Below are 11,392 nucleotides of genomic sequence, written 5' to 3' on the forward strand. Positions count from 1 at the left end.
GACAAAACCTCCACAGGTCTGGAAATCTTGTTTAATTGTGTGTGTGTGTGTGTGTGTGTGTGTGTGTGTGTGTGTGTAATCATTTCCAAATCTGCAGGGAGGATGAGACCCACTAATAAAAATGGAGCTCATTGGTTTGTGAAAAAGTTCCCTGAAATAATTATAAGCATGAAATTACATTTTTGTATGTGAAATTGGTTTACACAAAAAGTCTGATTGCAGTACAAATGTGAGTGTGTGTGTCTGTGTGTGTGTGAGATGCCCCAAGGCTCATAAGGAGTGATAAGGTGAAGTGATCCTGTGACCTGGGAATGCCTGTATGTTTAACCGCCCCATCCCTAGATTCCCTTTCGTATAAAGAAACAGTAAGTTGCAAAGTTTTGTTGTTGTAGTGACATAAGTGAAAAAGGCGATGTCCAGTGTTTGCAAGAGAAAGAGATGGGAGGATGTGGGAGAGATATTTGTGGAGAAAGGAGGTGAGAATTCTGTGTAGTTTAAACATTTTTCCTCTCTATATTGCCCCCCTCCCCCAGGTCATTCTTTTACACAAGGATTTTTTGCCTTGGAAGAGCAAGAGAAGCAGGCAAGAAGGGAAATACAGTTTTTCTGCTCATTTTAACCATCTCCCCCTCTCTCTCTCTGCCAAGTCTGTCTGGGAAAGGCTGGGCAAATGGGTGACCTGTCCTTGCAGCCTTGCCTTTCACTGTTTTGGTCTGTTTCATCTGCATATAAAAGTTATGCAGATATATTTTCTTTTCTGCTCTGAATACAATTTTGATTTTTTATTTCTGGAAATTTTTGAGGTTTCAAATGCTTAATTAAACCTATATATAAAAAAATGATTTTGAAATGTTTTGTTTACATTTGTAAATGTTTTTAACCTAATGAGAATTTGCTTCCATCTGAAGGAATCTCATTTTATTTTACTAAAAGCAGAGAATTAACACTAAAGTTTGACCCAAATATATTTCATAGTATTGACTAAATATCTCATTTAGATCGTTTGTTTTATTTTTGAAACTGTTCTTCTTACCTCCCTCTTTTATGTCTTTATGTCTGCGTGTATTTTGAATGCTTCTGAGTCAAGGTGCTCCATTCTATAGCATTTTGTTTGTTTGTTAGCAGCACAAGTTGTTGCCCTTTTAGGAATTGTCACAGAGATGAGTTAGAAATTACAATATGTAGAAGGAGAGATAAAATACTTAGGACATTTAATTAATGAAAGAAGTAACATAAATAACATCTGAAGGAGCTGAGGAAATTTCTAGGATTGACTGGATATTGTAGGCTGTGAATAAATAATTATGCTATTTTGAATAAAGACTGATATGCAAAAGAGCCTAGTGTTACATGGATAAGGGAATGGCTTTGAGGGTTTTAATCCAGAAGTGGGGAGGAAAGAGAAAGTCAGTAACATTTTTGTCTAAAATGTTAGATCCTGATGTTAAGGATTGCCAGATTGTGTTCAATTAGTGGCAGCTGTAAGTAGAAATGATTAAAATGTTGTTTGAAGAGGTATAAATATATATCTTTGACAAAGTATTTGAAAATTAGAGATAAGATTTAAGGAAGTAAATTGGTTTATTATTATTATTATTATATAAAGAAAAAAACTGTTATATAATTAATTTATTTTTATTAAGATGTTGGAGTGTATTATTTGGAATAAGACTTAAGGAAATGTACGGTATAAAATGTTTTGGTTTATTATTTTGATATGAAATGAATGATTGCAATATTAGGAATTATGTTAAATGAGATTTAAAACTTAAGGGATATAATATAGAGATGAAGGGGAAAATGGAATTTGGTTAAGATTAGAGTTAGGATGAATGGGTAATATTGATTTTAAAAAAGAAAGAAAGAAAGAAAGAAAGAAAGAAAGAAAGAAAGAAAGAAAGAAAGAAAGAAAGAAAGAAAGAAAGAAAGAAAGAAATAGAATAAATACTATGGCAAAAAGAGAATATATAAATTGTGTTGAAATGACTAAAATTTTTTAAATTTGTGAACCGGCCAATACTCTGTTCAGAAAAAATACATTGTATGTATGTCTGTCTGTGTGTCTAAAAAATAAAAAAACTTTAAAAAAAAAAGCAGTGGCAGCTACAGCAGTGTTAGTGAGGGAAAGCAGAAAATTGTTTTTTGGAGGCGCCCTAGTGCCCCTCCTCAAGTGAGGGTGATCTTGAACCAAAAAGCCAGTCGATGGCTGACAGATTCAAGGATTTTAACCACTGATGTTCGCTAGAATCCAGCTAGGATGATCAGATATTGGTGCTGAGAAGGAGTCAGTTTGTTTATACATGGGAAAAGAAAATGGTAGACGGTAAGAGAAGAGGTTTTGGTATAAACTAGAAAGTTAAGTTGGTTTGCACAGAGTTGTGAATTGTATGCCTTAAATCAAGCTTTGAATTCCTTTGAAGCTCAAGGTAATAATTTAGCAGACGTGGAAGCCAGGATGGTAGCGGCAGAAGGAACTGAATGTTTAATGTTAGGTGAGAAGAATGAGTTAAAGAAAATGTGAGCAGTAGAAAGTGGGGAGGTAAATCAGGGGTAGTACCGGATGGAAGGCAAACGTTGATTTTGGACATTACGGTAGTCATTGGGGGACTAAGGTATGATGTGACTTGTTTGTAGAAGTTTATGGATGCTGTGGATTGTGACAAATATGTGAAAAATGTATAGTATGTAAAATAGTAAACAAGTTCTACACATAAAAGGGAGGGGAACTTTAGTGTGAGACCATTTCAATGCATTTGAGTTGATTTTATTAAACTACCTCAAGTAGGGAAACATAAATATTTATAATGGGTCACTTGACTGGGTGGGTTGAGGCTTATCCAGCCATGAGAGGCACTGCAATAGTAGTCACCAAAATTATATTGGAATAGATTATACCTAGATATGGAGTAGTAGAAGCTATAGACAACAACCAGGGACTCATTTTTGTGCAAAAGGGCTTCAATCAATCATGGAGGCAGTGGGAATTCAGTGGGAATGTCATGTTCCGTGGAATGCAAAATTGTGTATGCCGTGAGCCAAATCTTTACCCTTGCCCTTGCCTTCTGAAATGATGTTTGGATTTCCACTTGGACAGAATGGGGGAAATTCCATAATATGAAACTAAAGATATGTCTGTAAAGAACTGTATACTTGGCCTCTCCTCTTCTTTATCTTGCCTCAGAAATGAAGGACTACTAGCTCAAACCCTACCTCTCGATTTTGGTCATAAGTTCCAGTATGGTGATTGGGTCCTGATAAAACCTGACATGAGGAAAAACTTAGCCAACCCTGGGACAGTTCCTGCCAAATCCTGCTGACCACTGAAACAGCAATCCAAACTAAAGACAAAGGGTGGAACCACTACACATGTGTAAAAGGACCAGTGGAAGAACTTGGAGTGGAAAGTTATTCTTGTAGAAGACTTGCTGAGAATAAACATTTCAAAAAACTGATGTAGTCATTGTGGTATAAATGGGTTTTGTTTGTGATTTTTCTTATTGCAGGAGTAGCGCCTTTTTGGTCTTTCCGACCTGGTGGTAGCCTATGTTAGTCCATCTGAAGATCCCCAAAGAAGCTGTGCAAGTTCGCAGTCTACAGATTGTGTTGGTTCTATGATTGTAACTGTATCACTGAATGTTGTTGTTTTTATTGTTGTGATTGTGAACTGATATATGTCTGTGGGGAATAGTAGGACACTGTGATTGTGGAAATGTGCAAGGAATTGCTCCCCATAGAAACTCTATTCCTAAGAGGCTTCCGGTTTGGCTTCCGTTGTCGCTAGGCAGTCTTTTGGGACCGCCACCCCCGCCGCCCATAAAGAGCCGCCTTTACAGCTGGGAGGCGGCTCGAAAAACTCCGTTTCCTTAAGGAAATGTGAGGTGAGCCGGCGAGAGCAGGTAGAGCCCTCTGCGAAGTCCCCAGAGTTTTTTTTTTTACTCTTGGGGAGGAAGCAGGATGAGGCTCCCTGTCCAGCTCGCCGCTGCTCCGGGCTTCAGGAGAACTCTGCGCTTTGCAGAGCTAGACGATGTGACCAACCTAATTAGCGAAAACTAACAGATTGCTTGAATAAGCAGGATGAAATCTGGATTTGGGACTCTAAACTGCAAGTATTTGTAACAACCCTATGATTGATTTTAAGAATGAAGAAAGAGTGAAAGGGGAAAAAAAAGTTTAAAATGGTGGCTGGCTGAGGCTTGAGAAGAAAGCTGAAAGCGAAAGTCTTTCCGTTTGAATGGTTTAATATGTTACAAAGTATTTGAAGCAATAGTGCTGGCTACAAGAGAAGAGAAAATTTTTTTGTTTCATGCTTCTTCCTTTCTTAGAGACTTGATATTGATATTGTGTGGAGAGAAGACTTTCTCTTTAAAAAGAGTCTGTTTGTGTGGCAGGATGGCATTAAAACTGACAAAGCCAGACAACCAAGCTGTGGGGGGGGCCCTCCCCCATTTATAAATCACATGAGCAATTTTTGAGCTCGCAGACGCAGAAGAATGGTTTTAAAGATTTAAAGGAATTTGTTATGGAGGAGTTGGCAAGACATGATGAGATTATGAACCAGAATCTTGAAAAATTTAGACAGGAAATTAAAGAGTTGGTTCAACAAAAGTATGATAACCTGAAGTGCTATATTGTAACAGCTTTGAAAAGCTTTTCAGAAATAATTGTACAGATGAATAAAGATATCAATTTAGAAATAGAGTCTAAAATGAAGGAAGCTGATTATAAGATTCATAATTTGAATAATAAAATACAAAGAATTGAAAATGATTTGACAATGATTCAAGAAAATAGCTCAGAAGTAGAGTCTAAAATGAAGGAAGCTGATCACAAGATTTACAATGTAGATAATATAAAGCAAAGGATTGAAAACGAAGTTACAATGATGCAATTCAGATCTATGGAATTTGCGATCAGAATGAGGGGAATACAGGAAAATAGCAGAGAAGACTTGAGAAAGATGTCTGCTGAAGTACTGGCTGTGATTTTAAAGGTCAGCTCTGAAGAAGTATTCTGTAAGATTGATAAGGCCTACAGAGTAAATTCCTGGGTGGCAAAGCAAAGACAATTGCCTAGAGATGTGGTGATTTATTTTACTGATAAAGGAATAAGAAATGATATTGTGCAAAAATCTTTCAACTCCACTTTAGAAATGAATGGAATGAAGATCTGGATATATAAAGAGCTGCCGTCCAAGATGTTAAAAGATAGAAAGGACTTTGGATTTTTGGTGACTGAGCTAAAGAAACAAAACATCCCATTTAGGTGGGATGCTCCAGTTGGTATAATATTGAGATATCAAGGAGAAAGATATCAATTAAACACTGTTGAAAAAGCGGAAGAATTTTACAACAAGGTTTTTAAAATGGGCCCAACATCTCCACGTATGCCATCAGTGTTAGGAATACAGGAGGGGGATAAAGAAAAGCAAAATGAACAAGAGATTGAAACTCAGGCTAAGCAGATGGAGATGGAGGTAATGGAAAAACGACAAGTTATAGAGGGCTTTTTGGATGAGCCGCTTTTGGATTCTCCTTCAGAGGCTATAGCTGGATCATCTATAAATATAAGAGAGGCGACTTTGGATCTCGATTTGATGTCTTATCAAGTTAAAGACCAGCATGTAATTCAATCAGCTGATATACAAGTCCTAGAAAGGCAACCAGGGTGGAGATCTAAACCACAACAAGTTAAGAAAAGAAGAAGCAGGTTCTACAAAACTAAAAAAAATTAAACTACAATTCTTTTTTAGCCAACAGATTAATGCCAGTTACTTAAGAAACGATTAAATATAATAAGCGGGATTTATAGAAGGCTGATACATGAAAATATAGTTGAGGCAAATTGCAGACTTATACTATTTTGAGAAGAATAACAGATCTCTGCAGTGCTGGTGTTTTTGGGATGTGGAAGATGGCCTGTGATTGAGCGGATTGGAACTTTCTACTTTGGACTCTCTGAAAAATGGATTACGTATATGTTGAGCTATAAGGCAAGAGAACTATGGAATTGGGGCATGCAGATGATCTGGCTGTTACCCTAACGTGGTTGTTGGAATTAATAATCTAGATAAAAGACATTACAGAAGATATCATATGGAATATAACTAAAAAGTCACTCGGGTTTTTTTTTTTATATACAGAAATACTTATTAATGATGGGGGCTGATGGTAATTGAAGATACTGAATATATTGTTGGAAGCAGGACTTGATGTTACCCTAACATGGTCGATGGAACTAACAATCTAGTTGAAAGACATTACAGAAGATACTATATGGAATACAAATTTAAAGTCATTTGAGAGTTTTATTTATATATGAAAATATATTTTAGTGATATGGGCAGAAGAATAAAGATATTAAATATATTATGTATGGTAGACCTGTAGGAAAGTGGGTGAAATAAAATTGATATGGTACAAGGTGATAGGTAATGTTACTGATTGCTTAGTTTAGGAAAAGGGATGTTATGTTTAGATATTAATATACTTAAAAGATTTGAATTAAGAGATATATGTATGGAGGTGGAGGAAATGGGTAGATTATGAGTAGAATAAATGCCAAATTAGGATTTATTACATAGTTTTATAGCCAAATGCAGTTTTGAAATGTATAGTATACGGGGGACATAATAATAATGTTAGAAAGAAATGTTTAGCACATAGGGGGTGGTGTAAAAGGGTGGTAAAGTATTATATAATGTGATATTAATTTGGATTTCATCTTGTAGAAGCCATGGGGGGAGGGGAGGGGGAGGGGGGTTAGGGAGCGGGGGGGAAAGGGGGAAAAATTTGTATTTGAAAAACTTTTTCAATAAAATATTGAAATGAAATATTGTATATGTTGTTTGTAATGTTAGTAATTTAAAATATAAAATGAATAAAAATAAAAAAATAAAAAAAACTTTTCAATAAAAAAAAAGAAAGAAACTCTATTCCTATATATATCCTACACCGGAGGATTGGGGCATTGAATCAGATCAACCTGACTTGAACACAGTAGTCCTAGGAGATAGTATTATCATAATCCCTGACAATATAAAATGTATTGATGCAATGGTTCAATATTTGGGAATAATTTTCTTATGCATAGGGCTAACAGGAGAATATCATGCAACGATAAGTGTGAAACATATTACAAGCAAGGGTGTTTTCTTCACTTACTTTCAGTCTGGAATTAACCTGACACAACCTAGTAATCCATTTGAAAATATAACTAGACTCCATCTGGCTTATATTGGATATGTGGAATGTTTGCCTATGTGCAATTGCCTAGGCGATGGTATGAAGCATGTATATTAGGCAATGTGAAACCTAGTTTTTTCTACTGCCCATACAACAAGGTAAAAGACTGGGTGTACCTGTTTATGAGAAAGTAGGCCACAAATACCAAAAGCCTTGGTAGTACAGTGGTTTAAGGCACCCTGTTATTAAGCTGGTTATTAAGACCAGCTGCCTGCAATTACTGCAGGGTTCGAATCTCGCCAAGGCTCAAGGTTGACTCAGCCTTCCATCCTTTCTAAGGTAGGTAAATTGAGGACCCAGTTGTGGGGGCAATTAGCTGACTTTGTATAAATATACAAAAGGATGAAGGCTATTGCTGAGCACATTGTAAGCCGCCCTGAGTCTTCGGAGAAGGGCGGCATATAAATCAAAAAAAAAAAAATCTAAGAGAATGTTGAGAATGGAAGGATGATTTCTCCAGAAAGAATAATTCAGGTATATGGACCAGCCACCTGGGCAGAAGATGATATGTATGGCTGTAGAACTCCCATTTATATGCTGTTTAGAATTATAAGGTTATAGGCAGTGCTTAAATTTAATAGCTAAACAGCACACTGTTTAAAACAGCGATATCTCAGAATATGTTTGCTTTACACTATTTGTTAGCAAAAGTACTAGTAGGTGTGTGTGGAAAATTTAATCTCACAAATTTTGTTTACAAAATTTCTGATCAGGGAAAAGCTCTACAGGGCAAAATTGCCAAAGTGGAGAAGGTCGCACACATCCCAGTACACACTTGGACTGGGGCAGTTGACTTCACCTGGTTTGGCAGTCCCTTCTCTTATTGGAAAAGGATTGGATTTCTAGTGTTGTTAACCTTTGGAGGTCTCCTCCTCCTCCTCTGTTTCATCCTTTTAATCCAACGCATAGTGTCTTCTACCTCTCCCGATAAACTGGCAAATATCATGGTCCTCCAGACTGTCCCCATACACCTCTAGTTCACCATTGACAGGACATATCCTGTTCAAAATAAAAAAAGGGAGGAATGTAGAGACATAATAATAGAATAGGTAGAATTACTGGGACATAATAATATTTGCTGTTTTGCTTCTGTAAGAATTGCTTTGCTAAGAATTGGAATTGTCTCAGCCATTTACTCCTACCAGTGATCTAACTTCTGTTAACTTGTTTTTCTGTACAATTCTGTGCCTAGTGGATATCTCAAGAAGCAGGGTTGCTAAGTACCCAGACCAGTGGTAAAATCTAAAAATTTTCGCTACCGGTTCTGTGGGCGTGGTTTGGTGGCCATGTGACCAGTGGGCATGGCCACTCACTGTTAGAGCCAGGAGCTGCACATTCTGAAGCACATTCTGCCCTTCTGAAGCCCTCAACACTTTGAGTTTCCCTCCGCCATATGGCTTGACTGCCCAAGTGAACCTTGGAGCCTTTTCTTGCCCTGCTCTCCATCCCGGAGGGTGGCGCATCCCCCCCCCGCCAATCCTCTGTCCAAACCGCCAGCCCCATTTCTGCAAAGACAGAGCCCCCCTTGGAGGGCGATTGAAAGAGGGGAGGGGGATGCTGCAGAAAAGGCCGCCTTCCATCCCTGCCCAGTGCTCCTGTTGAGTAGGGGGGCGGGTGGGGGCGGGGCCGGGGCCACCAGGGATGATTGCTACCGGTTCAGCAAACCAATGCCAATCAACACTACCAGTTTGCCCAAACCAGTCCAAACCAGTAGGATTTCACCCCTGACCTAACCCCTCTGTTGCTAAGCACTCAACCCCCCTGTTCCTTGCTGCACTGCCAAAGGAAGGCATGGGCCAAGGGGCCAGAATTGGGTGTTAAACTAATGCCTCTGAAGGTATAAAAGGACGTCATACCTTTCCCAAAGTGTCGCTATTCCTTACATGCACTGTATCCAGGGGTGGGTTCTACTTATCTCTGCTACCGGTTCGTAGTGGGAGCGCACGCGCGAGGCTTCTGAGCATGCACAGATCATTTATGATGACATCTGGGCGGAGCCTTCCGCTGCCATTACTACCGGTTTGCAAGAACCGGACCGAACCGGGAGCAACCCACCACTGATTGTATCTGTATGTTCTGGATATACTATAGTTTCACCCAGTATTTTGTTTTAACCATAAATAAAATCTGCTTCTTTTTGTAAGCCTCGTCTTGAATCTCACTCTCTTTGGCATCTCAATGGTTCGAGGAAACTTCTGGGACCTTACAGAAGCTTTGGACTATACTGAAGCGCTGTACTCCTTATGATTGAAAAAATTATTGAGAAGTTCGTTAATGAATGTTGGGGAAGAAGCAGTCTTCAATTAAATGAATATCTGCTTGCTTTTAAAATGGTAGAACGTTTCAGGTTTACGTTCTGAGAAGTTTTCCATTAACTACAGTCAATCAAAACAGATGGTAAAACAGGTAGGTGATGAGCTTTTGCACATCATAAAACTATCCTTGAAAATATGATACAAGAAGAACTAGTTAGTTGAATACAATACAATACAATACAATACAATACAATACAATACTATAATACAATTCTTTATTGGCCAAGTGTGATTGGACACACAAGGAATTTGCCTTTGGTGCATAAGCTCTCAGTGTACATAAAAAGACAAGATACATTCGTCAAGAATCATAAGGTACAACACTTAATGATGGTCATAGGGTACAAATAAGCAATCAAATCATACCAGAAAACAATCAATATAAAACACACCTCAAGTAGGAAAAAGGTTAGAACTTTGCCAGTAAGATTCCATAACTGATTGGCCGCATCTGGGCTGCAAAACTCGAGAAAATTGTGTGTCTTTAGTGCCAGTTTTGCAGCCCAGATTGGGAATAGGAATGTCGTGGAGGAAATAAATCAATGTACTGCAAACCTTTATCTCTATTAAGATCTACTTTAACAAATGAGCCTCAGGAGTAGTTCACAACAAACTCTTTTCATTTATATAGAAATAAAACAATGTCTATTCAAATACTAAATCATATTTCATTCCTTTGCTTAAATATCCTGTCAGCTATAATAATAACTTTTATTTGCAGTCACAGACCAAAATACAAATATAGTTGCAAAAGAAGGTGGGGAAAGTAACATCATAAACAGTTGGCTATCAGAAGCCTTGCCTAATAGTTACAGCTCTTTAAACAAATTTAGAAACCTGAAAAGTAATGTGTGAAGAACCATCTCCTAAACAATATAAGGTCAAATTACTAGCATTGGATCCAGAGAGATCTGTTTCTAGGACAGAGAGTAATTTAGTCCTGCCTGCGTTATACATAGGGCAGTATAAAAGAACATGCTCCACAGTTTCAATCTCAGCTCTATCACAGGGGCATAACCGCTCACTTATTGGGAGCCTCTTACATCGTCCGTCTCAGCAATGCTGAGGGCAAGACGTTGAAATGAGCAAGGGAGAAGCTATATATGACTATATATATGTCAGCTATGAAAAAAGAACAGTGTGTGTGTATGTGTGTGTGTGTGTGTGTGTGTGTGTGTGTGTGTTTGTGTGTGTAATCGCTCTAAGCATTGTTAGTTCTGGCTATTCCTCCTCAGAAGAAAGAGTCTTGTAAACCATCAGAAGAGCTAAACCAACAGAACCAACAGAAGAGCACAGTTTTCTGTCAAGAATCTCCTTTTATACTGTCAACTGTGACAGTTAGGGGAGGGAATATAAAAGCCTGGGAGATTCAAACTATTAGCTGCTTTCTGATTGGCTTATTTACTTGTCCATGCCAAAAGCCATTAATAGTCACAGCAAATGAGAAATAACTTTTCTCTAACAAGGAAGAACAATAATGGAGCCTCGGTTTCTTTGTATAGAAAATCAAAATGTTTTGGAGAAATATAGAAATAAATGGGAAGATATAAAAATTGTGGAAAGGAAATTAGGTACATGTTTATGTCAAATGTAAATATAATAACTAGAATGATAGAATAAATTATAAGGGTATATATATATGATATACTAGAAATATATCTATAAAAGATACATTAAGATAAGAAAGAGAAAATGTATAAATATGGATCACTGATGCGAAGATGTTGAAAAGAAGATGTAAATATCTGTTTTTGTTTGTTTTTTAAAAAAACTTTAATAACAATATTTTTTTTAAAAAAGAAAATCTTTTTTTTTTTTTTTCCCAGGTAGCTTAGG

This window comes from Pantherophis guttatus, chromosome 8, assembly GCF_059756535.1.
Source record: "Pantherophis guttatus breed Tessera chromosome 8, ASM5975653v1, whole genome shotgun sequence".
NCBI classification, from domain to species: Eukaryota; Metazoa; Chordata; class Lepidosauria; order Squamata; family Colubridae; genus Pantherophis; species Pantherophis guttatus.